Source organism: Diabrotica virgifera, chromosome 3 (assembly GCF_917563875.1).
Source record: "Diabrotica virgifera virgifera chromosome 3, PGI_DIABVI_V3a".
NCBI classification, from domain to species: Eukaryota; Metazoa; Arthropoda; class Insecta; order Coleoptera; family Chrysomelidae; genus Diabrotica; species Diabrotica virgifera.
In genome coordinates, this window is record NC_065445.1 from 229,189,114 (window position 1) to 229,214,320 (window position 25,207).

Genomic DNA, 25,207 nt, shown 5'->3' on the forward strand with positions numbered 1-25,207 from the left:
GACGAAAGGCTTTAAAGGTGCTGTTGGTTACACCAATTTTATTGAGAACTCCACATACCTCATTTCTGTCATGTTCAGCACGGATATTAGAATCACATCTATTGGAGAAGAATGTTACAAGTTCCATGTATGAACCACAGGATAAATAATTCAATTTTAAATGAGCTAAAGGTCAGCAAACGGCTCCCCACCAAAGTCCATCACCAACAATTAAAATACTTTGGACATAATTTGGAATAACCAGATGTGTGAGCTCCCACGTCGCATAGGATTAGCCTGGGCAGCGTTTGGTAAACTGAACTATGTATTTAAATCGGACTCACACATATGCCTCAAAATGAAAATCTTTGACCAGTGCGAGTTGCCTCACTTATGGAGCCGAAACTTAAACATTCACAAAAAAGGTAGTGAACAAGATTCTCGTAACTCAGAGGGCTATGGAGTGCCAGATGTTGGGTGTCTCCCTGAGAGGCCGAATCCCAAATGAAGACATGTCATAGAACAAAAACAACAGACGCTGCCGAAAAAATCGTGTCACTAAAGTGGAGTTGGGCAGGACATGTTGCCAGATTGTCAGACAACCGATTGACAAAACATATTGTCGAGTGGAGGCCATAAGAAGAAGCACTACGGAGCAGAGAACGCCCACCAACCAGATGGGCCAAGGGCGGCTTTTGGGGGTAGGCAGGATAGGCCGGGTCTACCCAATAATTTTAAGAGCTTTAAAATAGAAAAAGATATACTCAAAAATTATGTTAAAGCATGTAAATCCACAGCATCCATATAAAACATCCACAAACAAAAGTGGTTACAATGTTAACATGCAACCGAGTCGTATAAACTCATCAATATTTTCATGCATCTAGTTGGTTTATAATACATATTTCTATTGAAAAAAAAAAATAAAATGGAATTATTTCACAGTAGCCATAAAATATTTATCTTCAAGATTTTTAACTGTTACCAATGCTAACAGTGGTTACATGGACGCTTCGCCAGTGATAATAACATGTTCACTAAGTTTGGTTGAAATCAGATTAACAGTATGTGGCTATGAGTACCACACAAAGGATATTAGAGTAGAGTAGATGTTACATAGGATTCTCACCATTATATGGATGAGAAAGAAAAAAGCTGGCTTAAACAATCCATAGGACCATCATTTAAGCACCAAAAAATACAAAGTATCGTAAGTATCGTATAACAACAGTCTCGAATCACAAATTCTTACTATAGGGAACATCCATAAACTACGTCGTAAAAATTTTGGAGTTTTTAATACCCTCCTCCCTTCTGTCGTAAAGCGTCATTTACAGTTGACCCCCCCTATACCGACGTCGCAATAATTGCAACTCATGACCCCCTTTTTAGTGATTTTTTTAAAAATTCCATATTATTTCTGGATTTTTTAAAGTTAGCTCTCAAAGTTTATTTACGAATGTATCCAAATCAGTATTACTATGTAGCTCATTAATATCCTCATACTTTTTTCTCTCAATCCACTGTACAACTAATTAGCTTTATTGGAACAAAAGACAACACTTTTATCGGAGTTCCTATGCTTTCTTAACTGCATCATATAAATCTTGATACTTTGTTTTGATTTCAATGCCATTTCTTTTATTAAGTATAGATACAATGTACTAACTAAATAGAATAGAATATTTTATTTCTATTCATTCTTGTAGAATTGTTTCACACAGAGTATTCATTAAATAAATGAACAGTTTAATATTTATTGCTTCCAGACGTTGTTCTGTAGAGAAGCGTTTGTTTAAAGACATAGAACAATATCTTATTGTTTGTGATTCTGTACAAAATTGCTGGCAGTATTATCAAGGCTGCGAATGATGAAAACGAAATGAAAAGTATGCGATAAAGGTAATATGTATAAACTAATTCTTTTTAATTCTAAAATAGGGTATTTTTTAATATTCGTGAACATCAAACGACGTTGGATGTGCACTCATGACCCCCTCCCCCCTATCGTATACCGTTGTAACAAGGAAAGTCCCCTCCTCCCCCTTTTCAACGACATAGTTTATGGACGTTCCCATATCTGCAAAAACTGGCATATTTTTAAAGAAATTGAGTTTAGTTCAAAATTTTTTTCTAAGTCAGCCAGGTCTAAAAAATTGTTTTTGTGTTATTTCAACTAGTTAAGAATGCAACAAAATCCCCTTTGGATAATTCTTTCAAATGTGGATGTCTGAGAACACAATAGGCCATAAATACAATACATTTTGTGTGTTACTAAGCAGGTGTGGTTCCAGAACATAAAAGGGCCTACACATGTCCTGCAACTACTAGCACATTTTTTGATTTTTTTTTTATTCCATATACCAATATAATAATTATGTTTCAGAGTAAGCAATTTTTTTATTTATAATTTTAAACTTGTGGATTTGTATGTTAATAAATACAAAGAGAATGGATTAAACAATGTATTACCAATATGGTAAATGGTATAAGTAAAATTATTATTTTACTTACATTTTTTCTAAACACAATGTGTTTAAACCATATTTACACAGCCAAGGTGTTAATTTCTAACGTCATAATTGGTAGTACAAAAAGTAGTTAAAATGTAATTTATGTTTAAGTAGATTATTAAAATTTCTAGCATGACCCGACAGTCAGGCTATTGGAATAGCACAGCCACTAGACCAAATCAGTCAGCATGACTGTAAGACTGCCGATTTTTATTGCACTACAAGCCTACACATGCTCCAATGGTAGAGCCAATGTTGTCAGACCCGACTATCAGGTTGTCAGGACGGGGTGTGTCTAGGCCTTTTAAGATGCACTAATGGAGAATATGCAAGCTTATAAAATGTTTATTTAATTGTGCACGATAAAATTTCATAGACTAATAACTTAATGAAGATAAATACATATACACAATAGGATATATTATAACAATAAGATATTATATAATAATCTGTTTGTCCTTTGTCCAGTGTGTGTTATTTGTATTATTACTTTTTAAACACATTGCATGCGGATGTCTGATCCTAAGACTTATACTCTGAACAGGCAAGAAAAAAGTACATATTAACCCTTGTAAGGCGGTGCGGGGTGCAGCTACACCCCAAACCTCGGTTTTCTCACCTATCTTTGTTAATAAATTTTTTCGATTTTTGTTCATTTTTTTATTCGCATTAAATTCAATTCTAAACACTTTATACCCATTGCAGCATCTAAAACGCTTTACGTTTACGTGATTTTTTTAAAAAAATGACTATTGTGCAAATTATTTATTTATTTATTTACGGGCGAACCCATTTTACATATTAAGTACAATTTTAAAACAAGTACGATAATTAAAAAAAAATACAATTAACATGTTAAAGGTTTAAAACAAAATAAAACATTTATAAGCTAAAAATTACAAGACAATTAAACATGAAAGTGCACAGACATAATATAAATAATAAACATAAAAGTAGTTACCTACATCTGATAATAACCGTCGTCAAGTGATATTTGACAATACGACCTTGAATCTGTTTAAGCTGTAGGAAAAGTCGAGTTCCTGAAATTGATTTGCAATTCTTTTGCTTCGAGATAAGAACGAATAATGAGCATAATTTGTTCTATGCATTGGTACAGAAAATGAAACCAATTGTCTTGTCTGGCGGTTGGGAACTGCGAAATCATGAAAAATTATGAAAATTTCATATCCTGAATTGGACGTTTCTGGTGTTCCACTTGGAGCTAACACAGCTACGGGACAAGGTCAGTGTTACTTATGTCAGAGAAAAAGGACCGAAAGTCCCGACATTGGGGTGGGCCAAAAAAAACTTTATTTTTTTATTTTGTGTAGCTATACCGCGGTAAAGTTGCTACTGGGATAGAGTTTTAAATTACAAAAAGAATTTTTCAAATTGGTTGATATCTTCCAGTCACTTTTTATGCGACAATATTATTAAACCCTCCCAAACTGTTAAGTATTTGGGAATAGAAATAGATAACAAATTGAAGTTCAACCACCACACAGCAGTTATAAAAAGGAAAATTATAACTAGAGCAAAACACTTCAGAAGTTTAACATACACGAATGAGGGAATTACGATTGAAACAGCAGCCAATATTTATAAAATGATTTGCAGGCCCACTCTGGAGTATGGTTCTACAATTTTCTATAATTCTAAAGGTCCTGCCAAAAATAATATAAAGGTGGCTGAAACAACTAGCCTTCGACAATTACTAGAATACGTCATCCTGATAATCCACTTCATAATCCATCCAACAGAATGCTGTATGAGAAAACTGGAATTGAACCTATTAACGAGAGACTCAATAAGCTGTTTAAATATCTCTTTATTAATGACAATAACAAAAATTTGATTGAGCCCCACATTGTGAAGATACCAGAGGACAGTGCCCGTAGATATCCAGGAAGAACTCTCTTTGAAGAAATCTGCTACACATCAAGACAATAAACAACTCTAGTCAAATCATTATCTGTATTGTAACTAATTGTCAGTGATATTGTGATTACTGCCACATACAAATATTTTTTTTTTAATTATTGTATTGTATTAATTTTAACAAAAAACATATTGTAATAATGTATATTAATTGTGTAAATCGGCTGAAAGACTTCGGTCGATGGTCTTTTGGTACATTGTATCAATAAAGTATGTCTCTCTCTCTCTCTTCCAGTCACGCATTGGTCGTAAAGTTTGAAAATTGGTTGTTTTTGAAATTTTTTTAAAAACACAAAAATATTTTATCCCGTTTTGCTATACCGCGTACATCTTTCCTTGAGGGGTCAGGATTAAAATAAAGCAAAGAGAAAAAGATATATTGACATATTCCAGTCATGCCTCGTCCATGAAATATTAAAAAAAAAATATCGTTTTTTGCTATTTTCTTCTTTGAAAATACAACACTTTTAATAATATAAAACCAATTTAACGGCCCTACTTTTCATATGCCAGGCACAAGACTTAAATAAAAAAAAAACAACTGAATTGCAATAAAAATGCAATAAAAATTTCAAAAACAACCAATTTTTTAAAATTTTACGACCAATGTGCGACCAGAAGATATCAACCAATTTGAAAAATTCTTTTTGTAATTTAAAACTCTATCCTAGTAGCAACTTTTCTGCGGTATAGCAACACGAAATAAAATAAAAAGTTTTTTTCGGCCCACCCTACCCGACATAACTGTATTATGTGTAAAAACTTTGTGTTGCTCACTCTGTCAAAAATTTCATGTGTTTATCTTGCAACGATAATCATTTTTTTTTAATAAGAAATGAGTACTTTGTTTGTAAAATTATGTTTCATACTGTAATAAACAAGTCCTAATTATCTTTCAAATCAATTTCCCTGACATTCACATATAAAAAATGAATATACAGACGGGATGCAAATGCACCCCGCACTGTTGTTTACCTAAGAATCTAAGCACTGCTTTACAAGGGTTAACAATGTGTATAATCAATGGCATACATGCACATTGATGAACATTAGTGAACGCATCATGTGGCTCACATGTATGCTATCCGCATGGAACATGTTGAGCAATACAGTGGTAGCTCGACATACGAGGGTAATTCGTTCCGTAACCTTGCTCGTATGTCAAATTGCTCATATATCAAAGCAATTTTCCCCATTGAAATTAATTGAAATGTCATTAATCCCTTCCAGTCCTAAAAAAATCACTTTAGTTGTTTTTGTTAAGTGTTTTTAAATAAGAAAAATGTTTTGACAAGAAGAAACATTTATTTATAAATATCAAAAAATACATACATATTCTGTAAAAACATAAAAAAAGTGAGATGCTTACGGAAGCGCTTAATTTTCGTCAGTGGTCTTCGCTTTTTTCGTCACACTTTGCTCATTTTTATCTGCAGCTCGTTTAAAAAAACTGTCCAAAGATGTTTGTTTCTTCCTCCCTTTCATAAATCGCTCGTGCCTTCTCACATATGATGCTTTGTGTTAAGGTTCCTCCTTGAAGCTGCTTCTCTCTCACCCACACCATCATTAGTTTCTCCATCTTTTCATGGAGAGAGGTCCGGAGCTTGGAAATTATTGTAACGCCCTTAGCTGACATTATACCCTTTATAACCTCCTTCAAGTTAGAAGTCGGTAGTCAAAAAGAGGCATGAATTTTAATAAAAAGCGGTTGCTCATATCTCAAATTTTGCTCTCATCTCAAAGCAAAACATCGCTCGCTCGACGGCTCGTATCTTAAAACACTCGTATATTAGGGCACTCGTATATCGAGGTACCACTGTATCTATGACATTACAGAATGTGCTGTGCAGTTTCCTTTTTTTGACAAAATGCCCCTGATAATGCTCTGAGAGAGAAAGTACTTGGGCAACATTTAATAAATATCTGTGCTCTATATCTGCTGTTCATTTATAAAATTAAAATAAGTAATGAATGACAAGTTCATTGTCCTATTATCACAATGTAATAAGCACAAAGCAGAGAGCTCTTAGATATCAAAAGTAACTCTTGAGCTCTTTATGGTTGTACTAGGCATAGGGATAAACAAAACAAAATACAGTCGGAAAAATGAAAGATTACCCATGAACGATCATATCAATCACATATTACTCAGATTATTAATAATCTCTCTCTTTCGTTTTGCTATTTATAGAAAAAGACAGCAAATACAAAATAAGTGATTGATGTGATCGTTAATGGTTAATCTTTCATTTTTCGGACTGTATTTGCTTTGATTTTAAAAAGTAATTCTATAATTTAGATCAAGTAAGCTAATAATGAATTGTATCAACAACTGAATAAATTGCCAAGAGTATTAAATAATAATAAGCTGTATAAAAATATTTGTATGTTATTTCTACACACTTCTCTGTATGGCACTATAAATGAAACTTGAGATTTCAGTATGCAGATTATCTGTAAGAAAAACCAAAGTCAAACTTGATGTTTATATTCTATAAGGTTAACACAAACTCGATTACTGGATTAAGTTTACTCTAAGGTTACATATTTAGCATTAGTTAAAGTCAGGGTCAACAATTTATATATACAATTTACATTTTTTGATTGATTGCAAACCTTCAGACAACCTTGTGTAACGCCACTGTTAATTTATGTCAAAAAATGAGTAGGTATGCCGATTTTTAAATTCTCCCAAACATTGCAGTTGCAAAAAAACTTAAGCAAGATTTGTGTTATGACTAATAAATGTCTTAATTTGCAATAACAATCAAGTTGAATCAAGTATTTTCTGTCAAGATGAATAAAAACGCAGTCCATAAAAAATGATTATTATCATTAGTTAAACATCATAATTTGGCGCCTTGATAATTTGCAAATAACAAAATTAAAAGGAAATCTTAAATACACTAAAACATAAGGGAAAAGAATATTAATTATGGAAAAACTCACATTTTTAGAGAAAAATGACACCACCCCGAAACAAATTCGACACCTTTGAAAACTGAAAATTCGCCGGTAGGTGTCGTTCCGAATATGACATATTCTTCTTTTTTAATTCTGCTCGATATCAGCTGATAGTGACTAAAACTATTAGGTTGCTCAGTTAGCTTCTATGAAGTTGGCGTTTGTCTTATAAGGTAAACTGTCCCGTGCTATGTGTATTTTGCAGTATTTTGACAGAATTTGTTCCGTCGTATTTTTAAAAATACAGCAATTCAAATATGAATATGAATCAAAATCCGATTAATAAAAATAAAAGCAAAAGCAATGAAATATACTTAGAAGAGCAGTTTATTCTTCGACTTCCATTGGTAAGTTTTGTTGTCAATAATAACTTAAAAATTAAAAAGATAGAATTTTGTTTAGATAATAATTACCGCGTCCAGCTTAATTAGTAGGCCCATGGTTTGATTTGATGACCATTCTCTTCCATCCATTCTTGTACATTACTTTCATCCTTCAATTTGTGACGTTGAGTCTTTTTAGATCATCAATCAATTTTCCACCTTGCTCTGGATCGACCACTTTTCTGACGTACACTAGGTAACAGAGGCGGCGTAGGGCGTGGGCGACGTGGGCAACCGCCCACGGCCTCGCGGGCCGAGCGCCATAAAGGTTTATGTAGGTATTACTTAAACCCATGCTTAAACCTAATAGGTATGGATCCCGCGTATGAAAAAAAAGTTGATTAATAGCAAGCTGAAAATTTGTTAATAGCTTAAGGGTGTCTAGTCGAATAAACTTTGATATATGGGAACACTGAAACAGGGGCAGTTTTAATTGTGGAACAGGTTAAAAATTTGGAACGGTCACAGCACGAAAACGGCATATTTATTTTGTCCGACAGAACAGACTTAAACTCTCCGAACAGAGATTAAACTCTCATGAAAAAATCAGACTGCTATTTATTACCTGTCATAATGCCTGTCATTTGACATATTCTACATGTTCAACTCATTAAAACGCCCTTGGTGATTAATAGCAGTCTGATTTTTGCATGAGAGTTTAATCTCTGTTCGAAGAGTTTAAGTCTGTTCTGTCAGACAAAATAAATGTGCCGTTTTCGTGCTGTGACCGTTCCAAATTTTTAACCTGTTCCACAATTAAAACTGCCCCTGTTCCAGTGATCACACATATCAAAGTTTATTCGACTAGACACCTTTAAGCTATTAACAAATTTTCAGCTTGCTATTATAATCAACTTTTTTTTCATACGCGGGATCCAGACCTATAAGCCATGCGAATGCGCCGAAAAAAGTGCTTGCGTCGCTTTCGCTGGCGAGAAATTCAAACTGCATTGCAAGTCAAATGCAATCACTGCAAGATTTTGTAATACATCAACGTGCACAATAGAAGAACACTTTATTGGATTTCTTGCTGTGCTGTAAGTGAGATAACCGGGGAGTATTTAAGTAATGCGCTATACTAGGCGAACTAGAAAATAATGGCTTAGATATTCAAAACTGCCGTGGCCAAGGATACGACAATAGCGCAAATATGGTAGGCATAAAGAGTGGAGTCAAATCTCGAATATTACATATGTAAATCCTAGGGCATTTTTCACACCTTCCGGCTGGCACAGCTGGAATCTGATCTTGGTAGACGCCGCTAATTCTTCGGTGACAGCAAAAACAGTTTTTGGTTTTATCCAAAAAATTTATTTGCTGTTTTCAGATTCCAGCAAACGCTGGGAATTGGTCAAAGTCAAAGATAAATTAAAACTTACACCATGAAGCCTTTATCGGACACAAGATGGGAAAGCAGAATCGAGGCAGTTAAGTCCATACTATTTCAATTTGATGATGTAGGATGCATAGCAAGTTTGAAACATCAAACGGATCAATCGGACACTCTCAGTCTCAGTGATTGTGATTCAGTATTAAACGAATTGCTTAGTTTGGAATTTGGAATATCTTTACATGTATGGTATGGATTGCTATCGCGTCTTAATATGTGATAAGCAAACTATGGCAATCTGTATAAGTCCATTTGAGCATTGCCCTTAAACATTTGCATACATCTTGTGACTGGATCAAAGAATATCGGCAAACTGGATTTGAAAAATGCTTCTCTGATGCTCAACAATTTATTGATAGAAGCTGTTATGATCTGCCGAACAAATTTAAAAACAAAAGTGTAGCAAAAAAGAAAGGGTCTCTGATTATGAGCGCGAGGATCAACCTATACAGTGTCCCAAAAGCCGGTATGAAGCAAATTTTTGTAACACTATGCTTGATTCGATTATTACCAATATGGATTTGAGATTTATGGCTTTAAATCAACATCATGAAAATTTCGGTTTTCTGTGTGATATAGTAAATAAAAAATACTCCACACGAACAAATATTAAAAAAATGTCAAGATTTACACACAATCCTACGAGTGGGTGAGAGCAGTGACTTTCAACCTTACGAATTATAATATGAAGAATTACAAATCATAAATAATGATCCCTAATTTACGTAACTTTATACGCTCTGAGCTTCGCTGGTGTCGCTCCTGGCGGATTACTAATTCAACTTTCACCGGTAATTTTTAAATTCATTATTTAATTGTTATCGCTTAATATTTACAACGCTAACACACACACACACACATGCTCGTATCAACCCCAGCCCCGGGGAACATGTGTGTTCCAATGGAAAAGTGGAACCCACATGTCCGAAGATCAAACCGGTCACACCCCGTAATGGAGTGGTACCTATCTGACCCCCAAGCTATACCTCCACCCCTCCCCATCGAAGGACATACCGAATGGGGAGGCGTTGATCTTAATGTTACTTTGGATGCCCTGGGTAATGGGACACCCTTTGTATTACTTCATGTGGTTAAGCCACCTGGTTTTAGGGGTAGCTAGAAGAGCTTTTCTCCCTATTAATGACTAAGTTAATTTTTTACTTTACTTTGGACTTGAGTCCTAAAAAAATGTGTTCCGGACATCAAGGCACCAATCTAAATCGGTGTCTTGCTGTCCAGACCGTGTGTGCTCGGTCACTCAGCCGGCGAATTGGCAAAATAAATTTTGTTCTCCTCGACGGCTGAGCGCCCGAAAGGTGTGGCCATCAAGCCCACGTCTGTCGGTACGTGACCTTGATGCTCACATTCCGCGGCTATGGTCCATTTGACCTACCTGAAGGGTACTTAGTGCCTGAAGGGCGACATTTGTGTTTCGATATTCTGTGGTTATCTCAATTTTTCATTAAGGGTTTCCTCTATATCCAGCTAACTGCTGTCTAGGCCGTCTATGTACCGTTCTTTGGTTTTCGTCGTAGTTAGTCAATTCTCTTAATAATCTGCTAGGATGGTGTCTGATATTGTTAAATATTTCATGTGCTCTTTCGTCTATCATTCTCAGGACTTTCTTTTGTTGCGTATGTCCAAATACATATCTTAATGGGACATATGTAGGTATATTCAGAGCTTCCCTGATCATGTGGTTTTGGATGGTTTGTATTTTTTTCTTATTGGTTTTACACGTGTGCCCCCATGCGGCTGAGGCGTATGTTAGAGTTGGCAAAATTATACAATTTGCCATCCTAATCTTTGTCTTAAATCTCAGTTTACTCTTTCGACCTATTAGCGATGACAGTTGACTCCTAAGGGCTTTAGCTTTGTTGACCGTTTGTTTTACGTGTTCTGTAAAGGTCAGCCTTTTGTCCAACATTACGCCTAGGTATTTGGCTTGATTTGACCATTCAATTTGGGTATCAAAAAGGGATAGTACCTCATTTGGTCTGCCTCTTCTTTTTTGGTACATAACGGCCTGTGTTTTGTCAGGATTGACAGCTATTTTCCACTGCACACACCATTCTTGTAGTTCGTCAAGAGCTCTTTGTAGATGTCTTGTTGCAAAATCTGGGTGGGTACTGCTAAAAGCTATCGCTGTATCATCTGCGTATAGACTTAGCAACGATCTGGGTTCAGTTGGGGTGTCTGCCGTATATATGGTATATAGATATGGCGACAACACTGCCCCCTGTGGCACACCAGCCTCCATGGTCCCAACTTCGGACAGGGTTGGCCCTATCCGAACTCTGAACCTCCTGTTGGCTAGGTATGACGAGAGAAGACACGTCATCGCCTCACTATAACCATATTGGTTCATTTTATACAGCAGGCCGTCGTGCCATACCCTGTCAAATGCTTTACTGACGTCTAGAAAGGCGGCCGCTGTATATTTCTTTTCGTTGAACCCTTTCGTGATATATTCTGTTAACCTCAGCACTTGAAGTTCACACGAGTGCTCGGATCTGAATCCGAACTGTGCTTCAGGTATTGTTCCGATTGCTTCAGATTCTTCTTTTAGCCTAACTAATATGACCCGCTCTGCGATTTTGCTTAATGCTGATAATAAGCTTATCGGTCGATAATTCTGTGGAAATGTACCATTTTTTCCTGGTTTTTCAATCATGATTACGTGAGCCTCTTTCCATCTGTCAGGAAAATGTCTTAGTCTTAAGATGTTGTTTATTAAATTTGTTATGTACACTATTGCTTTTCCTGGCAGATTTTTCAGAGCTCTGTTTGTAATCTTGTCCGGTCCTGGAGCTTTTTTAGCATTAGTACGCTTGATCAGCTGTCTGACCTCTTCAGGGGAGGTGTGTGTAATACCTATAATGCCCTTTCTTCTTTTTAGAATTCTACATCTTCGTTCGACTTCTTCTGTGAAGTCTAGATCTTCATCGGGATGATAGTTTTCCCTACATTCTCTTTCTAGCGTGTTTTTCATTACTTCCGCTTTGTCTTCTTCTGTGTACACAATTCCATTTTCACCGTGTAAAGGAGGGATTGGTTTTTTATCTTTTCTTAGTATTTTAGATAGCTTCCAGAACGCGGATTTATTTGGGTTTAGTTGCTGGATATAGTTGTCCCAGTTTTCATTTCGATGATCGTCTAATTGTTTTTTGACTTCCCTATTCAGTTCATTAGCAATTCTTTTGTCCTCTGGGTTTCTTGTTCTGTTGGCTCTTCTTCTTTTCCTGTTTTTCTCGTTTATCAGTTCTTTCAGCTCATTGCTGATTTCCCTGAATCTTCCTTTTGTTGTTGGAGTTTTTTCTTCTGTGGTGCTGGCCTCGATAGCGTTTTGTATCGTTTTTTCTAGATGTTTAACGCATTCCTCTAGTTCTTCTTTTGTATTTATTGTTGGTATTGCACCAATAGTTTCACTTACTATTCTTTTGTAGTTTGGCCAATTTGTTCGTTTTTTCTTATAGGTTTGCAAGTTGTTTGTTTCTACTGCTCCCAGGGTCAGTACAATTGGGTTGTGATCTGAGTCACCCTCATTCATTGAATATATTTCGTATTGTTGACCCACATTTTGTAGAATTGCTATGTCTAGGAATGTGGGAAGTCTGTTTCCACCATGGAAGCATGTGGGTTCTATGGGTCCCGCCACCATCGTGTTTGGTCGTTCTTCGAGATAGCCACACAATATTCTCCCGTTGCGGTTTGTGGTTCTATCGAACCAGTTCGGAGATCTTGCGTTCAGATCTCCTATAATGATAGAGGGCTCTACTGTGTCTAATATGACATTTAAGTCTTCCTTGAAGATTGGATCATTTGGTCTAACATATGCTGAAACAATTTTCAGCATATCTTTTCCTGTCTTGATCCTCACTATGGTGGCTTCCATAGTGATGAGTCCGTCTGGTGTAGGAATTACTTGGTGTTTGATTCCTTTTTTCACCAAGATCGCCGTGCCTCCTGATGTGGCTGTGTAGTCATTTCTATAGACATCATAACCTGGAAATTTTGTTTTTGTTTTTTCCGTTATCTTAGTTTCTTGTAAGGCTATGATGTCTAGTTCGAGTCTGTTGGAAAACTCGTCCAAGGTGTTAATTTTCTGTTTTAGCCCATTTGGATTCCATGACCCTATACGCAGATCGCCCAACTGATTAGTTAGTTCTGTTTACACCAATATTGCCCATAGCACTCACTACATTGGTCATCCTCTCGAACATGAACATGAAGTTTTTCATCTGTTCATTTACAATTGCCATGAGATTTGCCGTTTCGTTGTTTTGTTTAGATTCATCTGTCGTCTTTGTTATTTGTGCGTAGCTTTTGTTGGTACTTCTGTCTGTAGGTGTGTGTTCTTCTGTTCTGTTTCTTGTTTGTGCCTGTGCGGTGTATGTTTTTCTTTTTGGTGCTTTGGAGCATCCTCTGTAATTAGCTGTGTGGGCTTCGCCACAGTTTGCGCACTTTGGTTCGGTGTTCCTGTCCTTTGTGCATTCGCTGCTAATGTGTGATCCGCCACACTTAACGCATTTAGTTCCACAGTGACAGGCTTTGGATCCATGGTAGAATCCTTGGCAGTTATAGCACTGCATAACTTCTGTATTTTTTCTTATTTCTTCTTCGATATATATTTTCATGTAACAGAGAGTTGTCAAGCTTTTCATTTTTTCTTTATCTTCTTCGTTTATTGTAACTAAGAAAAGTGGCAATTTTTTCTTGTCTTCCTTCTTGGAGATCATATTTGTTACTTTAATGGCCATGATTCCGTTTTTGTTAAGTTCTTTTTGTATATTGCTTGTTTCTGTTGTTTCATGTAATCCTCTGATTACTAATCTTGTGGTGCGTTCTGAATCTATTGGATATGCGATGTATTCAATAGGGCTTTCAGGGTTCTTTGTATTTTGTTCTTCAAGTATCTTGATCATTGCTAGGTACCCTTCTCTATTATTTGTCTGGATCACGATTGACCTTCCAGATTTAGCGAATTTATTAGCGGATCCGATTCCCCTTTCTGCGGCTTTTTGTAATATCTCTTGGCTTTTTCCTATCGATTTGAGGATAATCGCCGGTGGTCTAGGTGCAGCCTTCGTTGGCTGTTCTTTTTCTGTTGTTGTTACGGTATTTTGTTTTTGCGCTGGTAATTTGGGAATACTGTTTTTCGATTTTTCTTTTTCATTTTCGTTTTCAGTCTCCATTTCTATTTCAGTGTGTTGATCTTTCTCTTGTTCATATTTCTTTCTTAGCATTCCTCTGGCTACGCATGCTTCTTCATTTCTCTTTTGTATTATTAATGTCTGCTTTTCAGCAGCGCTAATATTTTTCGGTTCTTCTTCTGTGACGTTTTTTTCTGTTATTTTGGTTTTTTTTGTTTTGTTTTTTCTTCTGGTGCTGCTGGGTTGTCCATTCAGCATTGTTGTTTTCCATTTCAATTAAGTTTTCTTTATTTGGACTATTAGCAGAAGTTCTACGTCTTTCCTTTTCATGCATATTTGTTGGTTCTTCTACCGTCGTTTTCTTCTGCGTTTGTTTTTCAGCTTGCGTTGGTTTTTCGTTCGATTTTAAAATCAGCTTTTCCTTTTCCGCATGTTTGTCTATCATCTCAAGTAGCTTTTGAGTTAGTTTCTGTATTTCTTGATCTTTGCCGGTTATTTTCTCTTCTAGTTTGACCATTTGGAACTTGTTTTCTTCTTGCATTTGATGGATTTGATTCATTAGGCGCTTATTTTCCGCCTCCATTTTTTTCATCTGTTCAGTTAATGTGTCCAATGATCGAACTAGTTCTTTGTGGTATGTGTCCATTTCTTTGGCACGTTTAATTTCTCCTTTGTCTGAGCCGCTTCCTAAGGAATTGAGTCTTTTTCTTTTCTCTTTTTGTACGTTGCTTATATTTGTACTATTTTCACTGATTTCATCTTCCCTTTCACTTATTTCACCCTCGCTAGAATTATTATGGGAAATACATGTGGATATATTACTATTACTAGACATGGAATCAGTAACTACTGTTACTATGCTACCTACAGAATATGTAGAATTAGCTTTATTTAGGAATTCAATGTTTGCAATATCTATTTTCTTTTTATTTGTTTGTGAATTATTTATTATTTTTAAATTGTCTGATGGACCTAATTTTGTTTTTAGTTTATTGGTATGATTTGAATTTACTTTATTTGTCTTATTTAATTTTGAATTTTCTAAATCATTAGCTAATTCGTCATCTGTCAATTCAGGCAAGCTTTCAAAAATATTATTGTCTATAAAATCATCTAAGGTACTTAGCTTAGTCGTCATCCGGTGTCTGGAAGGCTCTTTCGTGGGCCAAGAGCCCCTTTCTGTCCTGTTGTTTAGCACTTAACACTGTTGTTCTTGTTTTTTTTTTGTTCGTCACTTATAAACACAAATAAAATAGTTAAATTAGTTTATATTTAGCACGTTAGTTCATCAGTTTAAAGCCACGATTTTCTTCGTCAAATTCACTAATTTTTTTATATACTGACACACTTTTATTATTAAAAAAGTTAATTTTTTTTGAGAGCAGATTAAATTTATAACTATCAGTTTGACGTTTATTTGACGTCCACTACAACGCTAAAAAGTAATTAAATTGTAACATATTTTTTTAAGATTTTGCTAATCATTTTGACGTTCTGTTGATGAAATATTAATTTCTTACTTCGGATACTTTCACAATTATCGTGTAGATGGCGCTAAGATTTAATAAATTAATTTATAATTACATATTACGGAACATTTAAAAAACGTAAATTCAGTATTTAAAACGTAAGTATATTTAAGGTAAAAATATATACCACAGCTTTGACCAACTAATATTTTTTATAATTAATGTTTTTAATTTTAATTTTAAATTAATCACTTTGACATTTATGTCAAATTTCCGGTAAATGTTTACAGACTTGCCACTACCGGCGCTCGCGAATTTATAAATATCCCCTCTACGTACGAGCTCACAGCGTATAACAGACGTGAAAAAGTTGTTTCAATACATTACAGATAATAATTTAAAAGAAATATATCCAAACATTTACGTCGTCATTATTAGAATATTATTAACAATACCGATTAATACAGCCTCCGCTGAAAGGAGCTTCTCGAAATTAAAACTTATTAAGAATTATTTAAGGAGTACGATGCCACAAGAAAGACTTTCTGCGGTCGCAATTTTGTCTATCTAGGCTAATATAGCATCCAAGTTAGATTACGAGCACGTAATTAAACAATTCAGCAGTGTAAAAATAGAAAATTTCTGTTCCTGTAATATTTTTTGCACGATTGATCATTTTTGACTGTTTACCGTGACAGATTTTACGTCAGTAGGTGACATTTACTAGCAACTCGACGGTAAGTAATCCAACTCGACGGTAAGTACTCCAACTCGACGGTAAGTAATTCACTTACCGTCGAGTTAAAAAATCTCTTACTTTTAATTTATTTTTTGAAAGAATAAAGAAAACTAACGAATTATTTATTAATATTGAAACTTATGGTACAATTTGTTAAATTATTTAATGAAATCCCACTTGTTTGGGCTGTGGTTTCACTTCTAACAGAAACTCCTGCAGAATCGCATACATTAGTAGTATCCAACATTTTTTCTCTTCAAATACGCGATCAAAGTTGAAAACTTGGAAATATCAATGCCATCATAAAGAAAAACGGTGGATTTAATCATTGAATATTCTGCCCAGAGGCTCCCAGGAGCTTTCAACTGCATATGTCTTTGAACGAAATAAGCCAATAGAGTCTTTTCTTCGATTCTTAAATTCTTGCCTTCGCACCATTTTTTAAAACTTTGGTAGGTATTTTGATAACGGATTTTGGATTTTTCGGGAATAATTGCGGAACACCCTTCTTCCCAAGCCCGTTCAATTTCTTCAAATTCATTTTCGCTCATATTTTAATTTATAATAATCAAAATTGTACTTAAAATTATTGACAACTAAATAAAAACTCAATTCTCCATTGTTGTTATGCACCCTAGTTACTACCTAACAACCAAAGTATCTTGATAAAATGAATGAAACTAGTCAATATGACGAAAATGTTTAATTTTATTATTTATAATGGTAACAATCGTGCAAAAAACGTTATAAGCATGTCGAACGTTAAGGGTAACCGATCTCAGACAATAATTGGAGTCGTCGCACCGCTCCTCCTCCAAACAATTGTCTTCGATCGGTAGAAAACCCTTACCGTTCTCCATACTTAATATACCAGGGGTGGCCAAACTGTGGCTCGCGAGCCGCATGTGGTTCTTTGAAACATTATTTGTGGCTCTCTAGATGTGGTAGATAAGCTTCTAAAAAGAAGGAAGATTAAGACTGTACATGCCAATTATTCGCCCAATTGTTACATATGGAAGTTAAAGTTGCTGGAAGTTGCTGGTGTTTGAAAGGAAAGTTCTCAGAATGATATTTGGCTGTCAAAGAGATGGATTGACAGGAGAGTGGAGAAGGAGCCGCAAAGCTGAATTGGTGACTGTGTATGGTACTAAACACATCGTCAGAGATATAAAAGCTAAGATAAGATGGGCAGGTCATATGGTAAGATCAGATGAAGACAGAGTGTTATAGACATTGTTTTTTAAGAGACGGTAGAAGATCAGTAGGCCGTCCCGGAAAAAGATGGAAGGATAATGAAGAATCGGTGTATCCTGAATTAGTAAAGGCTGCTTGTAATAATTGAAACAACGATTCGTAAAATCCAAACCGTAAGAGGAAAAATTAAATACCTTTTTTACACTTTTTAAATAATTGTTTACTTGCGGCTCGCGAAAAATTTCAAATTTTTAAAAATGGCTCGGACTAGCAAGGTACTTGGCCACCCCTGTAATATACTATAAATTAAACTGTTTTTTAACGTTGGCTGGTCTTAATATCTTAAATATTTTTAGGTTTGTTGTAAGTTTGACTAGAATAGTTTGCATGAATAAAAGTTTAATAATGAAAATGACGCATGTTTTTTATTTTAAATGTCTCTATATGCGAGCAGAGGGCCTCGCAAAATGTAGCTTGCCCACATAAAATTATGATCTTGCGCTGCCACTGCTAGGTAATTGCATTATCTTGACAGTAGGTAGCATTTTCGGTAGGGCTTCCTCTCGCATACTCTGTATGTGTTCTAGCCATCTTATTCGTTGGTTCTTATTACTCCTTGTATTCTGGGCTCCTCATATACTGGGTTGGGATAAACTATGGAACCAAGCAAATATCTTTGAAACGAAAAGAACAATATTTATGAAACTTTGCATGCAAGTACAGTGACGCAAAAGACATCTGTTGCCATATTTTTTGTTACTATTCCATTTCCGGTTTCACCGCTAAGTCCCCTAACTTATTTAATTTAAATGGGACACCCTATATATTTTTGCAGATTTTAAAAGAACTTGTTATTTTTAATTCATACATACCAAATTTGGTAGAGAAAATTTGTTAAAAAGTGTCTGTAGATAATTTTTTGTATTAATACAACGTAATAGGAAATAAACGAGTACCATCTATACCAGCGGTAGACCAGACCCGGAGAAGACGGGGTAGACCAAAGCTGAGGTGGATGGACGGGGTAACACAGGATGCCGAGAAGATCGGAGTCGGCAACTGGAAAATGCAAGCAAGGGACAGAACAGAATGGCGTAGAAAGCTTGAGAAGGTCGAGGCCCTCTAAGGGCTGTAGCACCAAGATGATGATGATGATCTATACCAGCGATACTCAACCTTTTTCTTTCCTGGGCCACAGTAGCTATTGCCACAGCTTGCGGGCCTCAATCAAGATGACAAAGTAGTATATAGGTTGTTTCATTGGGAAACGGAAATGCTTGAATGGTGAATAGAGGTAAATGAGGCGGCTCTAGACATACTAAATTTATTGCTCCACCGAGTTTATAACCGAGTTACAAGGTGATTTATCGATTTTGCCCATTTCTTTCTGGACCCATAACTTTTAGAACCACCTGTATATTTTTTTGATATTTGGTACCTAGTACCATATGTCACGCATATGTCACATTTAGAACCCAAACCACCCAACTACTAATCACAAGAAAAATCCAGGGGCGGATTAATCAAAATTATAAATCCATTGTGACCTTGAAACAACATCCTGTATATTGAAATTTTCAAAATGCGTTTGCATATTTGAAAAGAGCTTTAATGGAGCTTCCATTTTTTTCGCAGACAATTCAATGACTTTAATTTTGAAATTATGTCGAAATTTTTAAGAACTCCAACTTTCAAAACAAAAATTTCGATATAATTTCAAAATTAATGTCATAAAAATTATCTGCGCAAAAAATTGAAGCGAGCAATTAAACTGAGTTTTTTGTGCTTTTTTCAAATGTTCAGACGAATTTTGAAAATTTTATTATAGAGTGTTGTTTCACAATTATTTTAATTTTTTTTTGTTAATCCGGACCTGAATTTTTCTTGTGATTAATAAATGGGTCGTTGCAATGTAATGCAGTAAATAGATAATGCTTATTTTTAAAATGAGTATTTGTTCATTAACTTTAATAATTTATTATTAACAGTTAATAATACCCTGCTTTTTAAAGAGTTCATACAAATTTTAATATAATTTGAAATTAAAGTCATTAAATTGTCTACCTCACGCCCAAACACGCCTCAAACACATCGGCACACTATCAAATAATTTGAAAAACCAGTGAAATTTGACAGATAATTTGATCACAGGGCCCTTTAGTTAGCCTTCGGGCCGCATGCGGCCCGCTGGTCGCAGGTTGAGTATCACTGATCTATACTGTAGATTAAAATTGTTGTTTACATGCACTGCATGATTTTTTGAATTTAGTATAGTAGGTAAAACTGTTACTGAACTAATTGATAGAAATAAGTTGTATTAAAAATGGTTCATTTAAGTGGAAAAGATCGTATTGAAATATTACTGATAACAGGTTATGGTGAATTTTCATTTTTTGGAAGTGGACGTAGAGGATTCATAGAGTGGCCCACTCGTTCTCCGGACCTCAACCCGTTAGATTTTTTTCTTTGGGTTATCTAAAATTACGTGTTTACGTTAGGCGACCAACATGCTTGCAGGATTTGAGACAAATAATAATAATTGATGAATGTGAACTAATACGTGGAGAAATCTTGCAAAAAGTGACTCACGAATTTATTTACAGGCTTGAACGTTATCAGGAGGTGAACAGCAAACATTTTCAACATTTGAAATTATTTTTTTTATTTTTAATATCATTGGTCTAACGTAAATAAATTAACCTATTTTTTAACTGTAAAGAGATTTATTTCTTGTTTTAATAGTTTTTTCTTCCAAACTTGGTATGTATGAATTAAAATAACAAGTTCTTTTAAAAGCTGCAAAAATATACAGGGTGTCCCATTTAAAGTAAATAAGTTAAGGGTATTTCCGGTAAAACCGGTAGTGGAGTAGTAACAAAAAATATGGCATCAAATGTCTTTTGCGTCACTGTACTTGCATGCAAAGTTTCATAAATATTGTTCTTTTCGTTTCAAAGATATTTGCTTGCTTCCATACTTTATCCCAACTCTGTATAACTCTCGCTCAGATCTTTCTTTAGGTATCAAAAAATGAATAACCATTTTCAATTTCGTTGCAACACGAAACTACAGCCGCAATATATTCTAGTTCAATCAAAGAGTGCAGCAAGCACCTCTACCGGTTTCGAAACTTATTAGTCTCTCATCATCAGGAGGCACATATGCTGCTCTCTCTGACCCAACCGCAGGACAAACCCCGGCGTGCAGTTACGGATTGCAACGAACGAAATTTCTTTATATTTGTCTTTCTGATCCAGCCGCCGTTCTTCATTTTCCTTAGTACTTTTGGTTCCCATATCTGCACCATTAATTTCTTGTTCTTCTTCTTAGGATGCCTGTCCGTTCCGAACGTTGGCAATCATTCTGGCTATGATGATTTTGTTGGTTGCTATACGGAATAGTTGAATGTGTTGAGGTCTTTATACCATGCTCTCAGGTTAGATGAGAGCCAGGATATTCTTCTTCGTCGTGTGACCCTTTTTCCTTCAATTTTACCTTGCAAAATGCATCGGAGTAGCTCATATATCTGCCTTGCTTTCTCATTATATGTCCCAAGTACTGCGCAGCTTACGACCCTTCACGATGTTGACCAAATCTGCGGTTGAGTTCATCCTCCGAAGCACTTCTTCATTGGCGACTTTGTCTGTCCATGGTATCTTCAGGATCCTTCTGTACAACCAAAGCTCAAAAGCCTGAAGTTTTAATAGAGTTTCCACCTTCAATGTCTACGTTTCTACTCCGTATAGAAGCACTGAGTACACGTAACATTTAAAGGAGCCTTATTTTTGTTTCTAGGGTGAAGTCATGGCCCTTGAACACAGCTCATAGTCAAGAATGTACTTTTTGTCTTTCCGATGCGACATCTAATCTCTTGGGTATTTTCTCATGACTCATTGATTACAGTTACCAAGTAGTTTTATTGTGAGACACGTTCAATTCTCATTTGGTTCACATACAGGTTTGCTCCACTTATGTTTTCCTTGCTGGCGATCATTAGCTTGGTTCTGCTGGTATTTATATGCGGTCCATATAGGTATGTTCTACTTGTTTCCGTTATTTTGCTCATTAAGATTTGCAGCCCTTCTATGGTATTGGAAAACACCATTGTATCATTGCATACCGCAGGTTACTGAGCTTGACTCCATTTAATGAGAAGGCTTCATCAATATCTTGTAGAACCTATACAAAAATGTGTTGAATATAATATTTTTTGTATTTTGACAACGACACCCGATTTGGGCGTCGAAACGTTAATAAAACCATTTTTTAGTCAAATTAATTGTGGCTTATTTCCCATCAAAACTAGTTAATTGCAAAAATTCCACAAGAAAATAGCTTCAGAACAACATTAAAAATGTGTTGAGTACAGATTGAATATCAGCGGTGAAATTATGCACCCGTCTCACTCCCCTTAAGATTTTGACCTGATCTGTATATTCTTTATCTATTCGGAGCACCGCTGATTGATTTCAATACTGGTTAGCTATTATTTTTAGGTTTCTTCCGTCAATCCCTCTCCTCTTCAGCATTTCTTGTTGCTTTTTATCTGATGTCCATGTCTGCTGCATAAGTTACAGCTATGGCCTAATAACCGTTCTGTATCTTCTTAGTTTGGCACCCCTTGATATGGATTTATTTATTTTCATATGTTAATAACCTATTTAATGCATAAACACACATGTTCGCTTCCATTAGTCTTCTTCTTCTTCCTTCTTGTATGTAGGCTTTAAAAAGCAGAAAAATTCTATGCGGAGACTTCAACATAAATTATGCTGCTGCTTGTGCTACCCAAATGTTCTTGGTCAACATATTTGAATCATATGGTCTCTCAATGCACGTTAATTCTCCTACAAGGATTACAAAAACTACATCTACCATAATTGATTATATTGTCTCCGATTTCTCACCCCTTGATGTCTGCTCTACAGTTATTAATGCGGAACTATAGGATCATGAGGTAGTATATACGAAATTTAACATCTTCAGCAAACCCTCCTCGAAAACCCGACGTTTAGGTAGGATTTTTTCCGCTCGGAATTTTCATAAATTCCAAAATTTTTGTTTAACTTCTGACTGGCATTTTCCTTCTACGGACGTGGACTATAATTTCAGTGATTTTTTGGAGAAGCTTGTCTGTATCTTCAATAAGGCATTTCCTTTAATTACGATTAAGCCAAAACGTCGCAAACCCTGGACTACCAAAGGTATCCGCATATCAGCAAAAAATATGCGTTCACTACTTTATATCAACAAATTTACTACCAACGTCTCTGTCACTCAATATATCACCAATTACAGAGTCACATACCTAAAACTCATCAAATCAGCTAAAAAAGCCTACTATCAAAATCGTCTGGGAAGCTCCAAAAGTGTTGCAAAAGAAACTTGGTCCATAATAAACGATCTTCGAAATAAAACCCACGCAGCTCAAACATTTGCCCTTCCAAACCCTGAAAATCTAAACGAATACTTCATTAACGTGAGTAAAAATATAACATCAACTATTCAGTCTCAACAAGATCCCATTTCCTATCTCCCTAATTCAGAAATTGTCTCGAATTCATTCTTTATAAGACCAATCTATAAATCTGAATTGATCCAAACGATCAATAGTATCAAAAGCAAATCATCTTGTAGTACTGATGGACTATCCATAAAAATCTTCTCAAATCTCACAGATAATGTGTTAGAACTCCTCGTGTCACTAATTAATGATTCCTTTGAAAACGGTAAATTTCCAGAGTGCCTAAAGACAGCCATTATTATTCCTCTTCATAAAGGTGGCGAAAAATCTAATGCCTGCAACTATAGACCTATTGCCCTACTACCGGCACTCTCCAAAATTATTGAGAGGCTCATAAAAACCCGACTTATGTCCTTTCTCTTTGATAACAATTTTTTATCACAAAATCAGTTCGGCTTCTTAACTAATAAATGTACAACTGATGCCATGTTTTCTGTACTTCACGAGGTTTACCAAGCACTAAACAATAATCTTTATACTGCCACTGTTTTCTGTGACTATTCCAAAGCTTTTGATTGTGTAAATCACAACATTTTGATTAAAAAACTTATAATTTCTATGGAATTCGAGGTATTTCTTTGAACTGGTTCAAATCTTACTTAGATAATAGGAAACAACTGGTTAGAGCAAATGATACTCATTCTAGTCTCAAAAACATTGTATGTGGAGTACCACAAGGTTCAGTATTGGGTCCTCTACTTTTCCTTATCTTTATAAATGACATCACTAATTTAAAAATCGATGGAAAAATTTTTCTTTTTGCTGATGATACCAGTATCACTTGGAGCAACTCAACTATTGCAACTCTTCATGCAACTATAACTTCTGATCTTCTTACGATAAAAACCTGGTATGACTCTAATTTACTCTCCTTTAACGTGGATAAAACGGTAGCATTATCATATAAAGGTGCTCTTCAACCCCTGCTTGTGAATAGCAGCCAGATCTCTACCGTTGATTCTGTAAAATTTCTTGGTATTCTTTTAGACAGCAACCTCAAATGGTCCCTTCATATCGATTTGTTAAGTAAGAAACTCGCCTCAGCCTGCTATGCCATAATAAGATCTGTTTCGAAGGAACTCAATTTAGCATCTTCTAAAATAACATATTTTTCTTTATTCGAGTCTCATCTTCGATATGGTCTTCCTTTTTGGGGGTCTAGTACAGCTGCCCAATTTGATGTTATTTTCAAATTACAAAAAAGAGCAATAAGATATCTGTTTGGCCTCAGAAGAACAACCCATTGCAGAAGTTACTTTAAAGATCACGAAATTTTAACCCTTCCATCTTTGTATATTTTAGAAACCGTTTGCTTAATTCGTAAACACATGCATGTCTTTCCAGCAAGGCCTCATCATGACTACTCCACCAGAAATTCAACTTTTGATGTCTATTTACCGATCCCGTCTTCTGAGTAAAGAAATCTATACTATATTCCGTAAAAAAATTATACAACCATCTCCCTTTACAACTCAAATCTGCAACATCCTTTCTCAAGTTCCGTAAAATGACAAAAGCTCATTTATCTAAAAGACCATTATTATTCAGTAGAAAAGTTTCTTAATGACTAAGAAATCACAGTAATGTACAAGTAACTAAAGTGTATTTATCTATATTTGGGTGTCACATACAGCAGCTTAAACTTATTAGTTCCTTTGTTTGTGTTTTATTATATTATGTTGTATGTTCAATTTTGCAATTTATAGTAATTTTGCAATATATTGGTTTTTGTTTTTTTACTTCACTTTTTAAACTTGTTTATATTTTTTTTATTGACGATTTATCTAATTTTATAAAATTGTATTTGTTATTGTTATGTATATCTTTTTCGTGACTCTATGTTAAGCTTTGTCCATAAAATTGTATAATTTTCAGTGACAATAAAGCATAGTTCTATTCTATTCTAAAGCCTGTTTCTTCTTCAATATTAGCCTCCTAAATTGTTTAAGTTATCGCAT

The 25,207-nt window shown here is 35.2% G+C and overlaps 1 protein-coding gene across 2 annotated transcripts in view; it reads right to left on the reverse strand.

Moving 5' to 3' along the window:
- LOC126881576 (titin) overlaps nt 1-7,537 on the reverse strand; it is a 405,229-nt gene extending 397,692 nt beyond the window's left edge. For both annotated transcript variants that reach the window (XM_050645904.1, XM_050645903.1), the window contains exon 1: nt 7,383-7,537. The gene's annotated coding sequence lies outside the window, so the exon portion shown is untranslated. The remainder of the gene's footprint in view (nt 1-7,382) is intronic.
- Nucleotides 7,538-25,207: the final 17,670 nt, after the last annotated feature.